The sequence below is a fragment of the Oncorhynchus masou genome, chromosome 32 (assembly GCF_036934945.1).
Source record: "Oncorhynchus masou masou isolate Uvic2021 chromosome 32, UVic_Omas_1.1, whole genome shotgun sequence".
Classification (NCBI taxonomy): domain Eukaryota; kingdom Metazoa; phylum Chordata; class Actinopteri; order Salmoniformes; family Salmonidae; genus Oncorhynchus; species Oncorhynchus masou.
The window spans coordinates 35,230,983-35,251,605 of record NC_088243.1 but is presented as its reverse complement, the minus strand read 5'-3'; positions in this window follow the sequence as shown (position 1 = coordinate 35,251,605).

Here is a 20,623-nt window from a genome sequence, read left to right as displayed (position 1 = left end):
CAACACCCGATGTCACAGGAAGGAAAAACAGATCATCAAGGACAATAACCACCCGAGCCACTACCTGTTCACCCCGCTTCCATCCAGAAGGCGTGGTCAGTACAGGTGCATCAAAGTTGGCACAGAGAGGCGGATGCCTACCTACGGACCTGATATCATTGGCAACTTTAATAAATGAAACACTAGTCCCTTTAATAATGCCACTTTAAGAATGTTTTCATATCTTGCATTACTCATCTCATAGGTATATACTGTATACTGTATCCTTCACTATCTATTCTTTACTATCTATTGCATCTTAGCTGCTCTGTCTGTAAGGGTTCTTGTCCTCCTCTTCTGAGTAGCGAGAAGGATCGGAGGACCAATGCGCAGCGTGGTAAGTGTCCATAATATCTTTTAATAAAGACAATAGAACACTCGAACAAAACAACAAACGATGACGTGAATATGCATAACCGAAAACAGTACTGTGTGGACCAAACACTCACATGGAAAACAAACACCCACAACCCAAAAGTGAAACCCAGGCTACCTAAGTATGATTATCCATCAGGGACAACAATTGACAGCTGCCTCTGATTGAGAACCATACTAGGCCGAACTCAAAAACCAACATAGAAAAACAAACACAGACTGCCCACCCAACTCACGCCCTGACCGTACTAAAACAAAGATATAATAACAGAACTAAGGTCAGAACGTGACACTGTCACTGCTCATCCATATATTTTATACTTATATATTCTTATATATACAGGATATATTCTTTAGTAGATTGTGTGTATTAGGTTTTGTTGTGGAAATTGTTAGATATTACCTGGTAGATACTGCTGCACTGTTGGATCTAGAAGCATAAACATTATGCTACACTCGCAGTCCCCGTAGAGTTGTGGTGTAGTTCCTGATGTGGACTGAACCCCCAAAGCAATCTGGAGCCTGGGTGACTCATGTGTCTCATGTGTTTCACAGATCTAACACCACATAACACACACACACACACACACACATCCTTGCATTGTTGAGTATCTGTTAAGCTGACAAGTTCTGTACAGCAGAGTTCAAAAAGTTATACTACAGAAGAACTGATCTCTGTAATAGAAACTCAGAAAAAAACGAAATGTCCCTTTTTCAGGACCCTGTCTTTCAAAGATAATTAGTAAAAATCCAAATAACTTCACAGATCTTCATTGTAAAAGGTTTAAACACTGTTTCCCATGCTTGTTCAATGAACCATGGAACAATTAATGAACAAGACACTAACAGCTTAGACAGTAGGCAAATAAGGTCACAGTTACGAAAACTTAGGACACTAAAGAGGCCTTTCCTATTACTCTGAAAACCACCCCTGCCCCATGTCCCTGCTTATCTGTGTGAACATGCCTTAGGCATGCTGCAAGGAGGCATGAGGACTGCAGATGTGGCCAGGGAAATAAATTGCAGTGTCCGTACTGTGAGATGCCTAAAACAGCACTACAGGGACACAGTACGGACAGCTGATCTTCCTCGCAGTGGATCGGTACATCTGAACATCACACCTGCGGGACAGGTACAGGATGGCAACAACAACTTTCCGAGGTACACCAGGAATGCACAATCCCCCCATCAGTGCTCAGGCTAACCACAATAGGCTGAGAGAGGCTGGTCTGAGGGCTTGTAGGCCTGTTGTAAGGCAGGTCCTCGCCAGACATCACCGGCAACAACGTCGCCTATGGGCACAAACCCACCGTCGCTGGACCAGACAGAACTGACAAAAGGTGCTCTTCACTGACGAGTTGCGGTTTTGTCTCACCCTAGGTGATGGTCGGATTCACATTTATCGTAGAGGGAATGAGCGTTACACCGAGGCCTGTACTCTGGAGCGGGATCGATTTGGAGGTGGAGGGTCCGTCATGGTCTGGGGCGGTGTGTCACCGCATCATCGGACTGAGCTTGTTGTCATTGCAGGCAATCTCAACACTTTGCGTTACAGGGAAGACATCCTCCTCCCTCGCGTGGTGCCCTTCCTGCAGACTCCAGCATGACCCTCCAGCATGACAATGCCACCAGCCATACTGCTCGTTCTGTGTGTGATTTCCTGCAAGGCAGGAATGTCAGTGTTCTGCCATGGCCAGCAAAGAGCCCAGATGTCAATCCCATTGAGCACATCTGGGACCTGTTGGATTGGAGGGTGAGGGCTAGGGCCATTCCCCCCAAGACATGTCCGGGAACTTGCAGGTGCCTTGGTGGAAGAGTGGGGTAACATCTCCCAGCAAGAACTCGCAAATATGGTGCAGTCCATGAGGAGAAGATATACTGCAGTACTTAATGCAGCTGGTGGCCACACCAGATACTGACTGTTACTTTTGATTTTGAACCCCCCTCCCTTTGTTCAGGGACACATTATTCCATTTCTGTTAGTCACATGTCTGTGGAACTTGTTCAGTTTACGTCTCAGTTGTTGAATCTTGTTATGTTCATACAATATTTACACATGTTAAGTTTGCTAAAAGTAAACGCAGTTGACAGTGAGAGTACGTTTGTTTTTTTGCTGAGTTTATAAACAACTTTTGTAAAGCTCATATTCTGAGCTAGCCATTAAAAAGTATAGTCTACAGATCTAATTGAATCTGAACAAACTTTCAATTGGAACAGAATAAATAAAAAATGTACATTGGCATCCCGTCATCTGAAACCATCAATTTATACATGTTAAGATTGTTCACAGACTGCATTTAACACTAAGGAAACATTTTATGATGAAATTGTCCCCAACTACCAACTGTTGACTGTGTCCCCTAAATCAGGTATGCACATTCTTTCATATGATGTGGTAGTGCCCTGCAGGTAAATTCTTCTGGAGCAAAGTTACACCGTTTAAGTGCGTGAATGTAAATACGCAATGCCTTGCATCTAATATGTTACTTAAAGATGATATCTTCTTGGATCTCCCAATCAATCAGAGAAGATAAAAATGATGTTGGCTCTTAGATGGCAATAACCTCGCTCTCTCCCAATTCACCAGTGGATACAGTTACTATAAGAAGTTATAACATTATAATTATCAGAGGGAATGAACGGTGCTAGTCAAGGAACAATTACAGCCAGGACAAATATACGTGACTTTGTAAAGAATCATCTCAGCTAAAGCCCAACACATACAAAGAAATTATCCACAAAGCCCAACACATACAGTACATTCATTAAGTAGTCCATGCCCCTTGACTTTTTCCACATTTTGTTACATTACAGCCTTATTCTAAAATTGATTAAAATGTTTTTTTCCCTTTATCAATCTACACACAATACCCCATATTGACAAATCCTTAGGGATTCACCGTAGGGATCTTGTCAGGTTTCCTCCAGACCGAACACTTGGTTTCATCAGACCAGAGCATATTGTTTGTCACTGTCTGAGAGTACTTTAAGTGTTTTTTAGCAACCTCCAAGCGGGCTGTCATGTGCCTTTTACTGAGGAGTGGCATCCATCTGGCTACTCTACCATAATGGACTGATTGTTGGAGATGGTTGCCCGTCTGGAAGATTCTCCCATCTCCACAGAGGAACTCTGGAGCTCTGTCAGAGTGACCATTGGGTTCTTGGTCACCTCCCTGACCAAGGCCCTTCTTCCCCAATTGCTCAGATTTGCTGGGCGGCCAGCTCTAGGAAGAGTCTTAGTGGTTCCAAACTTCTTCCATTTAAAACTGATGGAGGCCACTGTGTTCTTGGGGACCTTCAATGCTGCAGAAATGTTTTGGTACCCTTCCCCAGATCTGTGCCGCGACAAAATACTGTCGAGTTCTACAGTTGATTCCTTCGACCTTATGGCTTGGTTTTTGCTCTGGCATGCACTTTCAACTGTGGGACCTTATTTTGAAAGGTGTGTGCCAATCAATTAAATTTACCACAGGTGGACTCGAATGAAGTTGTAGTAACAGCTCAATGATGATCCATGGAAACAGAATGCACCTGAGCTCAAATCCGAGTCTCATAGCAAAGGGTCTGAATACTTATGTAAAAAAAAATGTTTGTTTTTTATTTTTTATCAATTGCTTTGTCACTATGGGCTATTGTTTGTAGATTGATGAGAAAAAAAATCTATCAGTTTTAGAATAATGCTAGAATAGAATAAAAAAGCCAAGGGGTATGAATACTTTCTTACGTGCCTTCAAAAAGTATTCACACCCCTTCACACCATTCACACCCCTTCACACCACATTAACACCCCTTCACACCCCATTCACACCACATTCACACCCCTTCACACCACATTCACACCCCTTCACACCCCATTCACACCCCTTAACACCCCATTCACACCCCCATTCACACCCCCATTCACACCCCCATTCACACCCATTCACACCCCTTCACATTCACATTCCATTTTTTGTGGCACAGTCTAAATTAAAAAATGTATCAAATATTTTTTTTTCACACCCAACTACATGCAATACCCAATAATGACAAAGTGAAAAACTTATTTTCGGCAAATTTATTGAAAAAAACAACAACTAAGATATCAAATGTTGTAGAATCACATTTGGCTTCCTGTGTAAGTCTCTAAGAGCTTTCCACACACAGATTGTGCAACATTTGCCCATTATTCTTAAAATGTTTCTAAAAGATCTGTCAAATTGGTTGTTGATCATTGCTAGACAACCATCTTCAGGTCTTGCCATAGATTTTCAAGTAGATTTAAGTCAAAACTGTAATTCTGCCAATCAGGAACATTCACTGTCTTCTTGGTAATCAACTCCAGTGTATATTTGGCCCTTGTGTTTTAGGTTATTGTTCTCCTGAAAGTTGAATTTATCTCCCAGTGTCTGGTGAAAAGAAGAATAAACCAGGTTTTCCTCTAGGATTTTGCCTGTGCTTAGCTCTATTCCGTTACTTTTTTATACTGAAATACTCCCCAGTCTTTAATGATTACCAGTATACCCATAGCATTGCTTTGCCACATTTTTGCAGTATTATTTAAGTAATAGTAAAATTTTACAACCCTCCTTATTTTCATTATTTCAGTTAGGTTAGTATTGTGGAGTAAATACAATGTTGTTGATCTATCCTCAGTTCTCCTATCACAGCCATTAAACTCTTCAACTGTTTTAAAATCACCATTGGCATCACGGTGAAATCCCTGAGCGGTTTCCTTTCTCTAAAATAACAACTCAACGTTTATATCACATGACAAATTAGCTAGCAACAGCAAGCTTGCTAAATAGGACAAATTAGCTAGCAACCGCAAGATAGCTTCCTAAATTGCCTTAAATATATATTGCTTTTCGACCTGTCCCCAAATTACTATAATTGGTTCAGAGTTTGTTTTGATATTTCACCCTGCGTGTTGTGATCGCATTTGGTGTGGGGGGACAAAATCAATTTGCGCACGATGACGCACGATGGTGCATGAGTGCGGTCTGTTTGGGTACGGTGTTAGGAAGGACGTGTGTATCTTTGTAGTGACTGGGTGTATTGATACACCATCCAAAGTGTAATTAATAACTTCATCATGCTCAAAGGGGTATAAGACGGCGCCGACAGGCATGGCAGCTCTGCTTCTAGCTCCTAAGCAACTTTGCAGTATTTAGTTTTTTATGTGTTATTTCTTACATTAATACACAATCATATTTTGGGGTGTTATTGCATACAGCCAGAAATAACTTTTGGGTATCAGAGTGACGATAACTCACCAGCATTACAACTTCAAATACATCTTTCCCGAATTGGATTCTTTGTTCGTATCCCCCAGAGCAACTTAACTTATCCCAGAGGCTGCTCCAAGACGCAACCAGCGGAGAAGAGGTATTCGGAGTGAACTTGTAGTCCCACTCTCTGGTAAGAAGAAAAGCAGTGGTGTACAGTACGTTACATGATTATCTGCTCATGGTGTGATTGTTATAACGTACAGGAACTCAAGTCCTTTTGTTCACCAGACCTAGAATACCTCACAATCAAATGCCGACTGTATTACCTCCCAAAATAATCATCTTTGGTTATAGTCACAGTATATAGCCGTGTATATTCCCCCTCAACCCGATACCACGATGGCCCTCAATAAACTACACTTTACTTTTATTGTAGCTGGGGAGTTTAACGAAGCAAATTTTTGGAAAATGCTACCAAAGTTCTTTCAACAAATTGCCTGTAGTAACCACCATCAAAACTCTCAACCATTGTTACTCCCACTTCTGGGATGTTACGGCAAATGAGTGAGGAGGTGTGGAGTCAGGCGCAGAGAGCAAAAGATGTGGGAAAAAACACGCTTTAATGTCCCGGAAAAATAACATGAACAAAAGTAGGAAAACAAATGATCAGAAATATAAATCAGAAATATAAACGGACAGCGCGAAACCCAAAATACAAACAAAATACACTCAAACATAGAACAGACGAACAAGCCCGCACGAAACAGAAGCGGGCTGAACAAACTATATATAACCCTACCCTAACAACCAAACAAGAAACAGGTGATACCAATCAGACAAAACCAAAGGAACACAGAACAACGGATCGGTGATAGCTAGTAGACCGGCGACGATGACCGCCGAGCGCCACCCGAACAAGAAGGGGAGTCACCTTCGGTAATATTCGTGACATGGGATGGCTACAAGGCCTGACAGTCTCCTAGCTAATCGGATATACTCCAGGTTACGGTGGTCAGTCCAGATAAGGAAAGGGTGCTTAGCCCCCTCAAGCCAGTGTCTCCACACCTTCAGGGCCTTAACCATAGCCAACAACTCCCTATCCCCCACATCATAATTCCGCTCCGCTGGCCCGAGTTTCTTCGAAAAAAAGGCACAGGGGCGGAGCTTCGGTGGCGCACCCGAACGCTGTGAGAGCACCGCTCCAACCCCAGCCTCGGATGCGTCCACCTCTACTTTAAACGCCAAAGAAGGGTCCGGATGCGCCAACACCGGCACCTCAGTGAACATCGCCTTCAACTTATGAAAAGCTCCGTCCGCCTCTGCTGACCACTGTAAACGCACCAGCCCCCCCTTCAGCAGTTAGGTAATAGGGGCAGCTACCTGACCAAAACCCCGGATAAACCTCCGGTAGTAATTGGCAAACCCCAAGAACCGCTGCACCTCCTTTACCGTGGTCGGAGTCGGCCAATTACGCACGGCCTTTACGCGGTCACCCTCCATTACCAACCCAGAGCTGGAAATGCGATAACCCAGGAAGGAAACTGATCATTTGGAAAACTCACATTTCTCCGCCTTCACATACAGGTCATGCTCCAGCAGTCGTCTAAGAACCTTGCACACCAGAGATACATGCGCAGTGCGTGTAGCGGAGTAGATCAAAATATCGTCAATATACACCACTACACCCTGTCCGTGCAGGTCTCTGAGAATCTCATCCACGAAGGATTGAAATATAGCTGGAGGATTCTTTAAACCGTATGGCATGACGAGGTACTCATAATGGCCAGAAGTAGTGCTAAATGCAGTTTTCCACTCATCTCCATCCCAAATACGCACCAGATTATAAGCACTCCTGAGATCCAGTTTAGTGAAGAACTGCGCTCCGTGAAATGATTCCACTGCCGTAGCAATGAGAGGTAGTGGGTAACTAAAACCCACCGTGATGGAATTTAGACCTCTATAATCAATACACGGACGCAAACCACCATCTTTTTTCTTTACAAAAAAGAAACTCGAAGAGACAGGTGACATGGAGGGCCGAATGTACCCCTGTCCCAGAGCCTCGGTGATATAAGTTTCCATAGCCACCGTCTCCTCCTGGGACAAAGGATACACATGACTCCTGGTGAGTGCAGCGTTACCCTGGAGGTTTATCACGCAATCCCCCTGCCTATGGGGTGGTAATTGGGTCGCCTTCTTTTTACTGAAAGCGATAGCCAAATCGTCATACTCAGCTGGAATGCGCACGGTGGAAACCTGGTCTGAACTCTACACCGTTGTTGCACCGATGGAAACCCCTACACACCTGCCTGAACACTCATCAGACCACCCCTGGAGAGTTCCCTGTTTCCACGAAATCGTAGGATTATGAATAGCTAGCCAGGGAATCCCCAGCACCACTGGAAACGCAGGTGAATCGATAAGGAACAAACTAATTCGCTCCTTGTGATTCCCCTGCGTAATCATCTCCAACGAAATTGTGGCTTTCCTCACCAGCCCTGACCCTAATGGTCGACTATCTAAAGAGTGCACGGGAAAAGGGGGGTCTACTTTTACTAACGGAATCCTCAACCTCTGAGCGAGTCCGCAATCTATAAAGTTTCCAGCTGCGCCTGAATCTACCAGTGCCTTATGCTGGAGAGAAGGAGAATAATTAAGGAAACAAATTAATAAGAACATGTAACCAACAGGAAACTCTGGGAGAGTGTGGTGCTTACTCACCTGGGGTGACCGAGGAGTGTTCTGCCTGCCTTCTCGATTCCCAGATGAATTCCTCCAGCACCGACCAGACGTGTGCCCTCTCCGGCCACAACTGGTACAGGAGGAGCTTCCTCCTCCGATCTCCCTAGACGCGGTCCCTCCTAGCTCCATCGGGATAGGAGCAGGAGGGTCAGGAGGTAGAACTGACAGGACCCTTTCAGAACGTCCGCGAGCAGCTAGCAGATTGTCCAACCGGATCGACAGGTCTATCAGTCCATCTAGGCTAAGTGTAGTGTCCCAACAGGCCAGCTCCCTGCGAACGTCCTCTCTCAGGCTACATCTGTAATGGTCTATCAGGGCCCTGTCGTTCCACCCTGCTCCAGCGGTCAAGGTCCGGAACTCCAGCGCAAAGTCCTGCACGCTCCTCGTCCCCTGTCTGAGATGGAACAATCTCTCACCCGCCGCTCAACCTTCTGGAGGGTGATCGAACATGGCCCTGAAACGGCGGGTGAACTCCGGGTAATTGTCCTTCGCTGAGTCGGGCCCATTCCAGACCGCATTAGCCCACTCCAGGGCTCTACCCGTAAGGCATGTGATGAGGACCCACACTCACTCCTCGTCCGAGGGAGCCAGCCGAATGGTGGCCAGGTAGAGGTCTAGTTGAAGCAGGAATCCCTGGCACCCCGTCGCTGCTCCATCGTACTCCCTCGGAGGCGTAATGCACAGAGCGCTGGAACCGGATCCAGATGGGGGAGATGGTAGAGTTGCTGGTGGGAGGGCCGGTGGGGTAGTAGGGAGACCATTCCTCTCCCAACGATCCATCCTCTCCATCATTTGATCCATCGCTGATCCTAGGCGATGGAGGATGGACGTGTGATGAAGGACTCTCTCCTCCATAGTGGGAAGAGGAGTGGTCGCTGCTCCTGCTGACTCCATATCGTGGTGCGGGCTTCTGTTACGGCAAATGGGTGAGGAGGTGTGGAGTCAGGCGCAGAGAGCAAAAGATGTGGGAAAAAACACACTTTAATGTCCCGGAAAAATAACATGAACAAAAGTAGGAAAACAAATGATCAAAAATATAAACGGACAGCGCGAAACCCAAAATACAAACAAAATACACTCAAACAGAACAGACGAACAAGCCCGCACGAAACAGAAGCGGGCTGAACAAACTATATATAACCCTACCCTAACAACCAAACAAGAAACAGGTGATTCCAATCAGACAAAACCAAAGGAACACAGAACAACAGATCGGTGATAGCTAGTAGACCGGCGACGACGACCGCCGAGTGCCACCCGAACAAGAAGGGGAGTCACCTTCGGTAATATTCGTGACATGGGATGGCTACAAGGCCATCCCCGCCCTTCCTTCGACAAATCAGATCATGACTATATCCTGCTTCTCCGTTCATATAGGCCGAAACTCAAACAGGAAGTACCCGTACTAAGATCTATTCAACGCCAGGCTGACCAATCAGAATCCATGCTTCAAAGTTGTTTTGATCATGCGGACTGGGATATGTTCCGGGTTGCCTCTGAGAATAACATTGACATATACATGGACATGGTGACAGAGTTCATCAGGAAGTTTATAAGGGATGTTGTTCCCACGGTGACTATTAAAACCTACTCTAACCAGAAATCCTGGATAGATGGCAGCATTCATGCAAAACTAAAAGCACGGTCCATTGCATTTAACCATGGCAAAGTCACTGGGAATATGGTTGAACACAAACAGTGTAGTTATTCCCTCTGTAAGGCAATCAAACAGGCAAAATCTCAGTAGGGAGACAAAGTGGAGTAACAATTCAACGGCTTAGCATGAGATGTATGTGGCAAGGTCTACAGACAATCATGGATTACAAAGGGAAAACCAGCCACAGCGTGAACACTGACGTCTTTCTCCCGGATAATCTTCTTCCACTTTGAGGATAACACCGTGCCACCAACGCGGCCCGCTTCCAAGGACTGTGGGCTCTCCTTCTCCGTGGCCTACGTGAGTAAGACATTTAAGTGTGTTATCCCATGCAAGGCTTCCGGTCCAGATGTAATCCCTAGCCATGTCCTCAGAACATGTGTAGACCAGCTGGCTGGAGTGTTTACGGACGTATTCAATCTTTCCCTATCCCAGTCTGCTGTCCCCACTTGCTTCAAGATGTCCACCATTGTTCCTGAACCCCGCCCTGTGCAACTGGGTCCTAGACTTCTTGATGGGTCACCCCCATGGGTGAAGGTAAGAAACAACACCTCAACTCCGCTGATCGTCAACACAGGGGCCCCACCTGTGTACGTGCTCAGCCCCCTCCTGTACTCCCTGTTCACCCATGACTGCATGGCCACACATGCCTCCAACTCAGTCATCAAGTTTGCAGACGACACAACAGTAGTAGGCCTGATTATCAACAATGACAAGACAGCCTACAGGGAGGAGGTGAGGGCACTGGCAGATTGGTGCCAGGAAAATAACCTCTCCCTCAACTTTAGCAAAACAAAAGAGCTGATCATGGACTTCAAGGGACAGCAGAGGGAGCACTCCCCTGTCCACATCGACGGGACCGCAGTGGAGAAGGTGAAAAGCTTCAAGTTCCTTGAAGTACACATCACTGACAATCTGAAATCAAATCAAATTTCAAATCAAATGTCTTTATATAGCCCTTCTTACATCAGCTGATATATCAAACCCAGCTTAAAACCCCAAACAGCAAGCAATGCAGGTGTACAAGCATGGTGGCTAGGAAAAGCTCCCTAGAAAGGCCAGAACCTAGAAAGAAACCTAGAGATGCACCTGGCTATGAGGGGTGGCCAGTCCTCGTCTGGCTGTGCCGGGTGGAGATTATAACAGAACACGGCCAAGATGTTCAAATGTTCATAAATGACCATCATGGCTAAATAATAGTAATCACAGTGAACAGGTCAGGGTTCCATAGCCGCAGGCAGAACAGTTGAAACTGGAGCAGCAGCACAGCCAGGTGGACTGGGGACAATGAGTCATCATGCCAGGTAGTCCTGAGGCATGGTCCTAGGGCTCAGGTCCTCCGAGAGAGAGAAAGAAAGAGAGAAAGAAAGAGAGAGAGAATTAGAGGGAGCATACTTAAATTCACACAGGACACCGGGTAAGACAGGAGAAATAATCCAGATAACAGACTGAACAGACTGACCCTAGCCCCCCGACACATAAACTACTGCAGCATAAATACTGGAGGCTGAGACAGGGGGGGTCAGGAGACACTGTGGCCCCGTCCAATGATACCCCCGGACAGGGCCAAACAGGCAGGATATAACCCCACCCACTTTGCCAAAGCACAGCCCCCACACCACTAGAGGGATATCTTCCATCACCAACTTACCATCCTGAGACAAGGCCGAGTATAGCCCACAAAGATCTCTGCCACGGCACAACCCAAGGGGGCGCGCCAACACAGACGGAGACCACGTCAGTGACTCAACCCACTCAAGTGACGCACCCCTCCTAGGGGCGTCATGGAAGAGCACCAGTAAGCCAGTGACTCAGCCCCTGTAATAGGGTTAGAGGCAGAGAATCCCAGTGGAAAGAGGGGAACCGGCCAGGCAGAGACAGCAAGGGTGGTTCCTTGCTCCAGTGCCTTTCCGTTCACCTTCACACTCCTGGGCCAGACTACACTCAATCATAGGACCTACTAAAGAGATGAGTCTTCAGTAAAGACTTAAAGGTTGAGACCGAGTCTGCGTCTCTCACATGGGTAGGCAGATCATTCCATAAAAATCGAGCTCTATTGGAGAAAGCCCTGCCTCCAGCTGTTTGCTTAGAAATTCTAGGGACAATTAGGAGGCCTGCGTCTTGTGACCGTAGCATACGTGTAGGTATGTACGGCAGGACCAAATCGGAACGATAGGTAGGAACATGCCCATGTAATGCTTTGTAGGATAGCAGTAAAACCTTGAAATCAACCCTTGCCTTAACAGGAAGCCAGTGTATGGAGGCTAGCACTGGAGTAATATGATCAAATTGGTTGGTTCTAGTCAGGATTCTAGAAGCCGTATTTAGCACTAACTGAAGTTTATTTATTGCTTTATCTGGGTAGCCGGAAAGTAGAGCATTGCAGTCGTCTAACCTAGAAGTGACAAAAGCATGGATTAATTTTTCTGCATCATTTTTGGATGTAGATGGAAAAAAGCTGTCCTTGAAACAGTCTTGATATGTTCGTCAAAAGAGAGATCATGGTCCAGAGTAATGCCGAGGTCCTTCACAGTTTTATTTGAGACGACTGTACAACCATCAAGATTAATTGTCAGATTCAACAGAAGATCTCTTTGTTTTTTGGTACCTAGAACAAGCATCTCTGTTTTGTCCGAGTTTAAAAGTAGAACGTTTGCAACCATCCACTTCCTTATGTCTGAAACACAGGCTTCCAGCGAGGGCAATTTTGGGGCTTCACCATGCTTCATTGAAATGTACAGCTGTGTGTCATCCGCATAGCAGTGAAAGTTAACATTATGTTTTTGAATGACATCTCCAAGAGGAAAAATATATAGTGAAAACAATAGTGGTCCTAAAACGGAACCTTGAGGAACACTGAAAATTACAGAGGACAAACCATTCACAGAGACAAACTGATATCTTTCCGACAGATAGGATCTGAACCAGGCCAGAACTTGCCCGTGTAGACCAATTTGGGTTTCCATTCCCACCAAAAGAATGTGGTGATCGATGGTATCAAAAGCAGCACTAAGGTCTATGAGCACAAGGACAGATGCAGAGCCTCGGTCTGATGCCATTAAAAGGTCATTTACCACCTTCACAAGTGCAGTCTCAGTGCTATGAAATGGTCCACCCACACAGACAGTGTGGTGAAGAAGGCGCAACAGCGCCTCATCAACCTCAGGAGGCTGAAGAAATTTGGCTTGGCCCTTAAAACCCTCACTAACTTTTACAGGTGCACAATTTAAAGCATCCTGTCGGCTGTATCAACGCCTGGTACGGTAACTGCACCGCAGGGCTCCCAGGAGGATGGTGCGGTCTGCCCAAAGCGTCACCGGGGGCACACCTGCCACACCGCCTGCCCTCCAAGACACCTACAGCACCCGATGTCACAGGAAGGCCAAAAAGATCATCAAGGACATCAACCACCCGAGCCACGGCCTGTTCACCCCACTATCATCCAGAAGGCAAGGTCAGTATAGGTGCATCAAAGCTGGGACCGAGAGACTGAAAAACATCTTCTATCTCAAGGCCATCAGACTGTTAAATAGCCATCACTACCTGGCTACCACCCGGTTACTCAACCCTGCACCTTAGCGGCTACTGCTCTATGTACTGTACATAGACATGGAATCACTGGTCACTTTAATAATGTACCACTAGTTTAATAATGTTTACATACTGTTTAACTCACTTCGTAGGTACTGTATATATTGTATTCTACTGTAAGTCAATGCCATTATGACATTACTCATCATAATATTCATATATTTCTTAATTCCATTATTTTACTCATAGATGTGTGTATTGTTGGGAATTGTTAGATACTACTGCACTGATGGAGCTAAGAACACAAGCATTTCACTACACTCGTAATGACATCTGTTAAATATGTGTATGTGACCAATCAAATTAGATTTAATTTGATATTCAATATCTGCTTTTTTTAACAATAGGTGCCCTTTGTGGTCTGTGTTTGAAAAACCTCCCTGGTCTTTGTGGTCTGTGATTGAAATGCACTGCTCAACTGAGGGACCTTACAGATAATTGTATGTGTGGGGTACTGAGATGAGGTAGTTATTGAAAAACCATGTTAAACAGCTACATGTTTTAGAAACTTAAAAATGTGACTGGATAATGTACCTGTAACACCCACAACAAAAAAATTACAAAACAAACCAAACAAAATAAGTGCTAGTACATAAAAGCCCACTCATTCCTTGTGTCAGATCACACTGACATCATTCTCATTGAAAGCCAACAGGCGTTGTTATGTCATTCTGCATCAGTCTTACCACCCTCAATGTCCTCTACCTTTGTGTGATGATGCGGTCTGCCAATGGTATTCCTGTGGTATGTGTTTTCCTGTGTAGCGTGAATGAGCCAACACGCTGTGAATTGCTTGCTGACGTGCGACGGCTTTCAGAACCCACAAGGCTAAAGCAAGATGACAACAGACATTCATTCTGAATAGGATACTTTGTCGAGCTCGGACTGAGCAACACCTCAGAGTGTCACACAAAACCATTGGCTGGCTGATGTCCTCTAAAGACAGACCAAATCGTTTTTTATAGTTATTTGTTTAACACCTGTTCTTGGCTCTACAGATATAAACAAACATATATATAGTTATTTGTATTTTATTTTCTGTCTAACTTAGACCAGAGGTTAATTCAGCCACTACAAATGCAGTAGCGGTGAAGGACTTTCGTCTGTGAAAGTACTATTCAGTGACAGTAGACTGAATTGGCTTTGATGTAGGCCTAACACTTGCATCCAGAAAAGAGTGTAAACACACCATCATGCCCATTACATACTATACAATTACGACTGTACAATAAGCACTCTAGTATCAGTCACTAACAGTCCCTAGCTGCCACAACCCAATTAGAGGTTACTGTACCTCAACATGCAATATGATTGTATAATGACCACATCAGTATTAGTATTCATTCACTCCTGTGATTCAGAGTGGCTGACACTGTGTGGTTTCCAGTTCCATAGGGACAGCAGGGGGCTGTTTCTGTAGTGCAGTGCAATTAGCCTAAGAAGAGCTAGGCCTTATTGAAGCTGATGATTCCTCACCCTGCTACTTCAGAAACCGCCAGCTCAGCTCCACAGGGAGGCGTCAAAAGGCCTTGAAGGATGATGGTAGTCAGGTGAAGGTAAACTGAAATCAATGGCTGGCCACAAAACAAGGAACACTGGCATTCCTCTAGCTGTCTGTGTGTGAAGTGTGAGGGTGTGTCAGTGATGTCTGTCTGTGTGGGTGGTTATGGGTTGTGTGTGCGTGTGTGTGTGTGTGTGTGTGTGTGTGTGTGTGTACTCTGCTTTGTTGACTGCCTACCATTTACACGATACCGGACAGCCTAGATGTTTCAGGGCTCTACCTTTCAGCACTGTCCAAACAGAGCTCATAGAGCGTATCTGCGGAGTGGAGGAAAACAGTATCTCTGGCAGACTCTCAAAACACAGAGAAAAGTTTACATTCCCCAAACATCACTTCTGTCGTCACCCCATACACTTTCTTCATAATCTAATTTCACTCATAGAGCTGTATGCCTATGTGATGTTGTCACAGGTGCCGAAGATTCCTGTGGAAAGACAAGCGTAGAAAACTAATTAGCACCTGAACCTCGACATCTCACTCCGTACATTTCTGGGGGTGGAGATTAGATGCCTCAGCTGACATGGGAGGTGTGAGCAGTGCTGCTGATATGCAAATGAGGCAGTTAATTACGGTGGAATAATATTATCAGATCTACCAGGACTGTTTGCCTCCGTGTATGGAGATGGATGGAAATGATGTATTATTAATAGGGATGTCAAAGGTCAGTTTTGTAATGTTTTTCTTGAGATACACTCCAAGTCTTTTGATGTCGTTGAAGTGAGTCCACTCACTGCAGTGTGAGTGTTTGTGTTTTATGACCAATAATGATGGCTGTATCCTGCCAATTTACATTGAATGACCATACATAGCGAGAGAGATGGTCTTATTGCAAACGGCAACAACTCTTGACTATAAAGGAGATTTCGTACATAATAATGTGCTTTCTGTGTGTACATTACAGCATATTCCATAGCAGTGTTCTGTATCCATAAATGTAACTCTTGTCAATTATAGATTTGATTTGATTTTAATACACATTTCACATAGCCTAGGGTGTTCCAGTACTGTGCATCCAGGAAAACATTCATGCTCAAAGCCCTGTCACTAAATCTCAAATTACTGTCAACTTTATGGTGAATGCAAAGATACTCTGTGCTTTGTCCTCATCAGCACTCGTCTCTCTCTCTCTCTCTCTCTCTCTCTCTCTCTCTCTCTCTCTCTCTCTCTCTCTCTCTCTCTCTCTCTCTCTCTCTCTCTCTCTCTCTCTCTCTCTCTCTCTCTCTCTCTCTCTGCCGATATGAGTTGATTGTGAATCCCATTGGTTGCTTGGCAACCGCTTGCAGCACACTTGAAACTTCCATTTGGGCTTAGTGTTCTCAGATCATAATGGAAATAAATCATAGCTTTTGTTTTCCTTACTTCAAAGTAGTTCTGGATTATTACAGAATATTGATGCCTGTGTTATAACACTACCCGTAATCCCTATATGAATGTACAGCTAAAGGCCCAAATAACGTAAACACCAACATAGTGTCTTAGTAGGGCATTGGGGCCACCATGAGCCAGAACAACTTCAATACACCTTCGCATAGATTCTACAAGTGTCTGGAACTCTATTGGAAGGATGCGACACCAATCTTCCATGGGAAATTCCTCAATTTGGTGGAAATCGGTCTCTGAAAACAGTTCACTATCTCCAATAAGTGTGACATTAGGTTGAAATCTGGTGATTGAGATTGCCATGGCATATGGTTTACATTGTTTTCATGCTCATCAAACCATTCAGTGATCCCTCGTGTCAGGTGGATGGTTACATTGTCATCCTATAGGGGAATAGCCATGGTACAGTGCCTTGCGAAAGTATTCGGCCCCCTTGAACTTTGCGACCTTTTGCCACATTTCAGGCTTCAAAGATAAAGATATAAAACTGTATTTTTTGTGAAGAATCAACAACAAGTGGGACACAATCATGAAGTGGAATGACATTTATTGGATATTTCAAACTTTTTTAACAAATCAAAAACTGAAAAATTGGGCGTGCAAAATTATTCAGCCCCTTTACTTTCAGTGCAGCAAACTCTCTCCAGAAGTTCAGTGAGGATCTCTGAATGATCCAATGTTGACCTAAATGACTAATGATGATAAATACAATCCACCTGTGTGTAATCAAGTCTCTGTATAAATGCACCTGCACTGTGATAGTCTCAGAGGTCCGTTAAAAGCGCAGAGAGCATCATGAAGAACAAGGAACACACCAGGCAGGTCCGAGATACTGTTGTGATGAAGTTTAAAGCCGGATTTGGATACAAAAAGATTTCCCAAGCTTTAAACATCCCAAGGAGCACTGTGCAAGCAATAATATTGAAATGGAAGGAGTATCAGACCACTGCAAATCTACCTGGCCGTCCCTCTAAACTTTCAGCTCATACAAGGAGAAGACTGATCAGAGATGCAGCCAAGAGGCCCATGATCACTCTGGATGAACTGCAGAGATCTACAGCTGAGGTGGGAGACTCTGTCCATAGGACAACAATCAGTCGTATATTGCACAAATCTGGCCTTTATGGAAGAGTGACAAGAAGAAAGCCATTACTTAAAGATATCCATAAAATGTGTTGTTTAACGTTTGCCACAAGCCACCTGGGAGACACACCAAACATGTGGAAGAAGGTGCTCTGGTCAGATGAAACCAAAATTGAACTTTTTGGCAACAATGCAAAACGTTATGTTTGGCGTAAAAGCAACACAGCTCATCACTCTGAACACACCATCCCCACTGTCAAACATGGTGGTGGCAGCATCATGGTTTGGGCCTGCTTTTCTTCAGCAGGGACAGGGAAGATGGTTAAAATTGATGGGAAGATGGATGGAGCCAAATATACGCCCATTCTGGAAGAAAACCTGATGGAGTCTGCAAAAGACCTGAGACTGGGACGGAGATTTGTCTTCCATCAAGACAATGATCCAAAACATAAAGCAATATCTACAATGGAATGGTTCAAAAATAAACATATCCAGGTGTTAGAATGGCCAAGTCAAAGTCCAGACCTGAATCCAATCGAGAATCTGTGGAAAGAACTGAAAACTGCTGTTCACAAATGCTCTCCATCCAACCTCACTGAGCTCGAGCTGTTTTGCAAGGAGGAATGGGAAAAATTTCAGTCTCTCGATGTGCAAAACTGATAGAGACATACCCCAAGCGACTTACAGCTGTAATCGCAGCAAAAGGTGGCGCTACAAAGTATTAACTTAAGGGGGCTGAATAATTTTGCACGCCCAATTTTTCAGTTTTTGATTTGTTAAAAAAGTTTGAAATATCCAATAAATGTCGTACCACTTCATGATTCTGTCCCACTTGTTGTTGATTCTTCACAAAAAAATACAGTTTTATATCTTTATGTTTGAAGCCTGAAATGTGGCAAAAGGTCGCAAAGTTCAAGGGGGCCGAATACTTTCGCAAGGCACTGTATGTACAGTACTAGTCAAAAGTTTGGACACACCTACTCATTCCATGGTTTTTCTTTATTTTTACTATTTTCTACATTGTATAATAATAATGTGCTTTCAGGTAATACAAAACGATGAAACAACATTATTGAATCATGTAGTAACCAAAAAAGTGGTCAAAATATATTTTAAACTTGAGATTCTTCAAAGTTGCCACCCTTTGCCTTAATGACAGCTTTGCACAAGCTTGGCATTCTCTCAACCGGCTTCATGAGGTACTCACCTGGAATGCAATTAATAGGTGTGCCTTGTTAAAAGTTCATTTGTCAATTTTCTTCAAGTACAGTCGCAAAAACCATCAAGCGCTATGATGAAACTGGCTCTCATGAGGACCGCCACAGGAAAAGAAGACCCAGAATTACCTCTGATGCAGAGGATACGTTCATTAGAGTTACCAGCCTCAGAAATGGCTGCCCAAATAAATGCTTCACAGAGTCCAAGTAACAGACACATCTCAACATCAACTGTTCAGAGGAGACTGTGTGAATCAGACCTTCATGGTTGAATTTCTGCAAAAAAACACTGCTAAAGGACACCAATTGTGAGGACGGATGATGAAGACAAGAAGCAGGTACAGGGAGGGAACATTTAATAACCAACGGACAGGAACAGAATACGGACAGTGTCTGGACAGGGGAAACGTAAACAACAATAATGATGACACGGGGAACCAATAGATTACAGGTGAGTCCAATGAGCGCTGATGCACGTAATGATGGTGACTGGTGTGTGTAATGAAGGGCAGCCTGGTGCCCTTGAGTGTCAGAGAAAGATAACGGGAGCAGGCGTTATAGTACCCCCCCCACCCCCAGGGGCACTATCCAGCGTCCCACCTGGGCGAGCCTATTGAGCCGGCCGAGGCATGGGCGCTGGACAAGCCGGCTGAGGCATAGAAGCCAGCTGAGATGTGGGAACCCAATGAGCCGGCTGAGGCATGACGTGGGATGGGCACCTGCCTAGCCAACCGGGGCAAGATAACCTCTCGAAACAGCTAAGGTGTGGAAACCCGACAAGCCAGCTGAGAAACCCCAAGTTCCATCGGGGAGGGAGTGCGGGAGCAGGCGTGACACCAATAAGAAGAGACTTGCTGGGGCAAAGAACCCCCAGCAATGGTCATTAGACCAGTGGAAATCTGTCCTTTGGTCTGATGACTCCAAATTTGAGATTTTTGGTTCCAACCGCCGTGTCTTTAGAGTAGGTGAACGGATGATCTCTGCATGTGTAGTTCCCACCGTGAATCATGAAGGAGGAGGTGTGATGGTGTGGGGGTGCTTTGCTGGTGACACTGTCTGTGATTTATTTAAAATTCAAGGCATACTTAATTAACATGGCATGCACAATATTTTGCAGCCATATGCCATGGTTTGCACTTTATTGGGCTATCATTTGTTTTCAATAGGACAATGACCCAACACACCTCTAGGCTGGGTATTGGCTATTTGACCAAGAAGGAGAGTGATGGAGTGCTGCATCAGATGACCCGGTATCCACAATCACCCCACTTCAATCCAATTGAGATGGTTTGGGATGAATTGGACCACAGAGTGAAGGAGAAGCAACCAACAAGTGCTCAGCATATGTGTGAATTCCTTCAAAACAGTTGGAAAAGCATTCCAGGTGAAGCTGGTTGAGAGAATGCCAAGCGTATGCAAAGCTGTCATCAAGGCAAAGGGTGGCTACTTTGAAGAATCTCATATATAAAATATATTTTGATTTGTTTGACACTTTTTTGGTTACGACATGATTCCATAAGTGTTATTTCATATTTTTGATGTCTTCATTACTATTCTACAATGTATAAAATAGAAAAAATAAAGAAAAACCCTTGAATGATTAGATGTCCAAACTTTTGACTGGTATTGTATAATACGCTGTCCATCAGGGATCATCAACTAGATTCAGCCGCAATCCATTTTCTTTCTTGAGCGGATGGTCAGTGGGCCAGAACATAATTACGAATCATTTGTAGACTGCAAATTGACCGTAAGAAGCCCAAACATA